A 6,000-nucleotide genomic window follows, 5' to 3' on the forward strand; every position below is an offset into this window, starting at 1 on the left:
GCTAGGGTTGGGCTGAATCTGACAGAGTTGGAACTGAATTGAGGTTTCTAAAACCCTAAATTAGGGTTAGGGTTTCAGGGGCCTATGCTAAGCTAAAGGGTGACTCAAAATTTTTTGTCAAAATGTCATTCTTTTATAGATATTTGACACCCCCTACCAGGATTGTGGCCAATCGGATCTTCTTCTTCTTTTTTGTTTTTTAAAGTTGGCCTAGACATATGCTTAGAGTGCTGGGGAATATAATCATGAAATTAAATCCACTATAGGAAATATAATCTAAAATGGAATCCCCTAACCTTCTGGTAGATCATTTTTTTGGGTCTTCTTTTCTATGATCCTAGAGAAAGAAAACACAGCCCTAGTGTAAATATGATATCATTAGGGGAAAGTCTTGGTATGCCAGTGTTGCGCCCTGCTTGAGTTTCTCTTTCTATCCCTATAACATTGACTCCCCCAACCCTTAAAAATTCTGTTTTTCCATAACAAAGGTACTGGCTCCATGAAAAGGCACAGCATACCCAACCCTCTCCTATTCTACCATAATCAATTCCAATGTTAATTAATCTACTTCTTTCAGTTACACACAAAAACCTGCACCACATCCCTATTCCTAGGTCCCTAGACCAATTACAGGGTTCTTGAAGGTTGACTTAGATCCAATCTTCATTGTCCATTTTCATGTTTTACAAACAGTATGTTTTTCTACAAACCAGATTTCTATTTAAGTTATAAAAAAACCCTATTATACAATACTTGTGCATGTACTTTTAGCATAATGGTGGCATCCTCTTATGTAAGAGGTAAGACCAAGGAGGTATTGGATTTGAACCTCCTTCTTTCCACATTCCCTTTTCCCCCAATTCCTTGGGCATGTAAGACCAACACTTGAAGTGTTCTTCTTTTTCCTCTCTTTTTTTTTTTAATGAAAATAAATTAGTTGTCTTTTAGTTAGGCTCCACTTAGGAAATATTGTCTCATAATATTTGAAAATGATTACGTAATTAAAAGGAAGAATCCAAAATGTTGACCATGCATGTGAATATGCATCAAATTGAAAGTTGATCTAACAATGCTAACATGGACTTAACATGTGACACTTTATAGACCACATGAGAAAATGCAAGTGAGGCGCCCCCTTGGCCCTAGCCATCATATTTATCTAGGTATGGGGCATCTTCTTGATGGTGACAAGTATAACCAGGTTGAAGGGTCAAATACAGACTCTAGTATAGTTACATAGAAAAATTGCTCTCTCGAACTATGTTCAAGAACCTTTGACACTAGGTTCATCCTTTTTTAACATACTTTTATTGATGATTAAAATCTAATGGATTGAATAATAAGGGTTTTTAAAGAAATGAAGATGCAACAATATTCTTTTTAGTTCACGGTTTTATATGATAGTAATATGGATCCACATCCTCTGTAATTCCTTTTCCTACAATTCCTTGCAATTCCCTTGTAGGATTGTGCCATGTGGCATTTAAGTAATCCAAAGGTTACCCAACAAACTAGAGGTTAAATAAAATTCAAATTTATGGGTGGGTTTAAATAAAATTCAAATTTAGTTTAAATTGGATAACCATTGGATTACTTGAATGCCACATGACACAATCCTATGACAGAATTACAAGGAATTGTAGAAAACGGAATTACAGAGGATGTGAATCCATCAATATGATATGATACGTAGAGTCTCATTATGAAAAACCAAACATGCAGATGAATCATTATTTTTGTTTCAGTTATTATCATAAGACAACGAACTGTTCTAGTACAAGAATCAAAATCCCTTAAAATTTTTGTCACTCTCAATGATCATAACCCGATAATCCGAGAGAGATATACAACAGGTTTCAACATCTCTCATGAACTAAAATGTTGCATTGGTAGGAAAGAAAGAGTTGTCACATGAGATGCACTCATAAATCTGGAAGCTGCTTGGTGTGCCTAATGTTATATCCTCATTCAGTAGTAGGTTTTGTTGCAGCAGCATTGGTTCTTGAGCTTCAGCTTCCATCTCCTTGCGTATCAATGAGTTGTGATCACATGAGAAACTGTGTTCATGGTAGGGTGCTGTATTGAGAAATTGAGCTTCTACAGTGGCCAGCTGCATCTGAAGCTGTTCCACAAGCTTCTGCAATCGGTAAACTTCACCTGCACATCCATGCACTCGATCTTTAATCCTCGCAACCGCTTCATAAACAAAACTTTCCGCTGCATCAGCTCGTTGGTTTTCAGGTAGTTCCTGTATTAATCACACAAGGATGAAGGATCCCATTTCATAAACAACCCAAGGAGTATATGAAACAGGAAACAAGATTGCCTAGCTAGCAATTAAGTAGTACCTGCAAGAATTTGGAGATATTGCTGGCTCCAAAGACTCTGTGAACAGCCAAGAACTTGAGGGGTTGGTCTGGGGGAAAATACGGTGCTAGAACACATCTTGAAATGCAACGTCGACGGAGAGTCTTGCAGGCGCCACAAGGTCTGAGGGGCTGCGGCGGAGGAAGGTCACCTTGTTCATGAGGACGACTAGTAGAAGCCAGACATGATTGAGATGATAAATTCATTGCACCAAGGGATGAGAGCTGCATTTCAGATTGGCCACATTTTATATAAACTCTTGCATTGAAGAGCAACGTAGATTAATTGCACATTATTTCTCTTTTTTTGTGTTTGATAGTCCGAGCTATTTTCTCATATGTCATGTAATTAGTGGAGAAAATTATTACTTAGTAGATTTTAAGATTACACTTGGATTTTGTTGTTCCAAAAGAAGTCTTCCAAACCATCATGAAATCAAATGAATCCAGTTGCATATGATCCATCATGTGTTTCATACCCTTTCATTAAAAAAAAAAAAAACCATGTGTTTCATACCTTGTGGTGGACCACCTTGACAAAAGTGTTCATTCAATAATTAAAATCAAATTTCAAAGTCAAAATCAAATTTCAGAAAAGTTCAATTCGTTCTTCTTTTCTTGGATAATCCATGCATGCAAATAATTCTCTTTTCTTTTTAACTTTTCTTGGCCATCAAACACGCACAGAGCTTGTCATCCATTCAACCAGATATGAGACTTGAGCCCAAAAGAAATTACAGCAAAACACAACTGGACAAAGGGTGGGGGTTATCATGCATGGAGAATAATAGAAATGAAAGCAACATTCAACTCACCAAGTAAAGAAAAACAAGATGAGCATGCATAACAAAAATTCACATGGGTGTATTTGTACCGTACAGTTTGATCATACAAAGTCAAAACTAAATCCAACTCAATCACCAACTGAAGCCCCAATTAAGTATCTCCAGTTTCCCATATCAATTCAATTTCTGCTTTAGTGTGAATCCAATGCTAGCTCAGGTGGTCTTTTTCAAGATGAACGTGCATATGCATTTTGGCAATTTTTTGTCAGAGACAAATTTTTAAGCAGAAATCAAAGCAATGACATGAGGCCTCGAAATTGGAAGGGAATGAATGTAATATCTGGCCGACATCAGTATTGATCCACCCCCCTTGACAGCTGCTATCGTACTTGAAGATGTATTGTCTTTGAAACACAGTTTTACTTCTTGGAGGTTCCTTTTTATTTCGAGAGATGAAAATGAATGTGCTCATTCTCTTGCTCGGAAGGCTTTGGCCGTTTCTAGGCAGAGCTTTTGGCCTATTTCCTCTCTAGAAGCTTGGGTATTTCTTGTCTAGCCTTCTGAGTCATTTCCTAATTTTTTGAAATGAAAGGATTTTCACCAAAAAAAAAAAAAAAAAAAAAAAAAAAAAAAGAAAGAAAAGAAAAGAAAAGAAAAGAAATTGAAAAGGAATTTGCTTTTGAGAAAATCTGGGTGGAGACTGATTCAGTGGCTGTAGCTTATCTGTTGTGTAAGAGGAAACTTCATGGTTCCAGCTTTGGTGAAATAACTCATTTTTAGAAACTCGATGGTTGATTTTTTTTTGATGAAATTAGCCGCAAAGGAATAAACGTCTACTCCAATTTGGTCCTAGCCTTCTGGGATTGTTCAAGAATTAAAGAAAGATGCAATGTGTCAACCTAGATTTAGATTCTCTGACCATGTCATAGATCACTGCTTGTGGGTCATATGGTTTGGTACTTGTATGTTGTATCTCTATTGTACAATTTTTTTTTTTTGTGGGTAATTTTCATTTGTGGGTAATTTTCATCTGAACCCTTGAACTTTTAATACAAATCATTTTTAACCCTAAAAAATTGATAACTCTTGCATTACCTCTCTGTGGTATCCAAAAAGCCTAAGTAAGGACAAAAAGTTATTTTTATGATCAAAATATTATTTTTTTCTTTTAATAGAAAATTAAATAGATTTTTTTTACGCGTGAGTCCTTTTAGTAGAACATAATCTAATGTTGGGTCCCCTTAGTGTAATAAATTATGTCTAGGATACCTTAGCAACTAACACCATCTCCCACAATTAAGTTTCTCAAATTTCAAAACTGGGTGGACCAAAATAACCCTCATGTTGTTTGATATATATGACATTACTAAAATACTCTATGCTCTGTTATTACTAAGCCTGAAGGTAATACCCCCTCCTTTCCCAACACGACTTTCTCAATCAAAAAAACTTGAAGAGGAAAAAGAAATTCTTGAGACATTTCGCAAAGTTGAGGTAAATATTCCTTTAAATAATGCTATTAAACAAATTCCTCGCTATGTAAAATTTCTTAAAGAATTATGTACTAATAAAAGAAAGTTGCAAAGCAATGAGAAAATAAGTTTGGAGGAGAAGAAATTTTATTAGAAATCTTTGAATGTTGGACCTTTGAAAAATATTTGGCATAATAATTCAATTGGCTAATAGATTAAATATTTATCCTGAATGGGTGTTAGAAGATGTTTTAGTTCAAATAAATGGATTAGTTTTTCCCGCAAATTTTTATATACTTGATATGGAGGAAGACTATTCTCTTAACTCAATGATTTTATTGGGGAGACATTTCTTGAAAACCGCTGGAACTAAAATTGATGTGCATGATGGTACATTAACAATGGAGTTTGATGGCGAGATCATTAAGTTTAATATCTATGCTTTCATGAAATATCCTAATGATGTATATTTTGTTTATGCCTTTGATGCTATTGACACTTTGGCTCAAAAAATATTTAATTTTTGTAATGAAGATAAGTTGAAAATTGCACTATATAATGGTTTAACTCTTAATGAAGTGCAGATTGTAAAATAATACACTACAAAAAAAAAAAAAAAAAATCGCTGTTAGTGACGGTTTTTTCTGCCACAAATCTGCCACCAAAGACACCGCAACCATTTAATGGTGGTGGTTTTCGCTACCATGCGTGTAATGTGCAAATAGTGGAGGTATAACAAACCACCACTAATAATATGAATATACACTGGCGGAAATCACACCGCCACTAATAGTAGGAACAATAACTGGCGGATAATACCGCCACTAATCGTCTTTGCCCAGGTGGGTAAGGGAAATAACTAAACCTATTTAGTGGCGGTAAAAACAAAAATGGTGTCCTATTTAGTGGCGGAAAGTACAAAACCGCCACTAATTGTACCCTTTTTTGTGGTGGTATATCTTAAACCGCCGCTAATTGTGTCATATTTAGTGGTGGAACCAATTAAACCGTCACTAATTGTGTACCGCTTATAATTTACTCTCAATTAGTGGCGGTTTTTTGTTTACCGCCACCAATTAGGTTAAATTTTTTAAAAAAGAATTCCCCTGTATTTGTTGTTATTACATTTATTCTTAAAAAACAGTTCAAATACATGAATACAAAGAAAATTCAAGAAACCTAAAAGTATTCAAAGAACAAAATTTAAGAACAATAATACAAAATACATATTAATCAAGTCAACTTGTGTACAAATATACAAAAGCTACATATAGCATTCAACTTGATGTTACATTGTTAATCTAAACACCAATAAGAGAAGAAGAAAAAAAAATGACACAAATTTGGCACTTGGGCGATCTAACTGTTGTTCTCCTT

General features: G+C 35.0%; 1 pseudogene; it reads right to left on the reverse strand.

Annotated features, from left to right (window-relative positions):
• Positions 1-1,873: 1,873 nt before the first annotated feature.
• LOC149001656 (LOB domain-containing protein 25 pseudogene) lies at positions 1,874-2,597 on the reverse strand (annotated as a pseudogene).
• Between the last annotated feature and the right edge of the window lie 3,403 nt (positions 2,598-6,000).

This window comes from Hakea prostrata, chromosome 10 (assembly GCF_041222555.1).
Source record: "Hakea prostrata isolate BN-2017 chromosome 10, UWA_Hpros_2, whole genome shotgun sequence".
NCBI lineage: Eukaryota > Viridiplantae > Streptophyta > Magnoliopsida > Proteales > Proteaceae > Hakea > Hakea prostrata.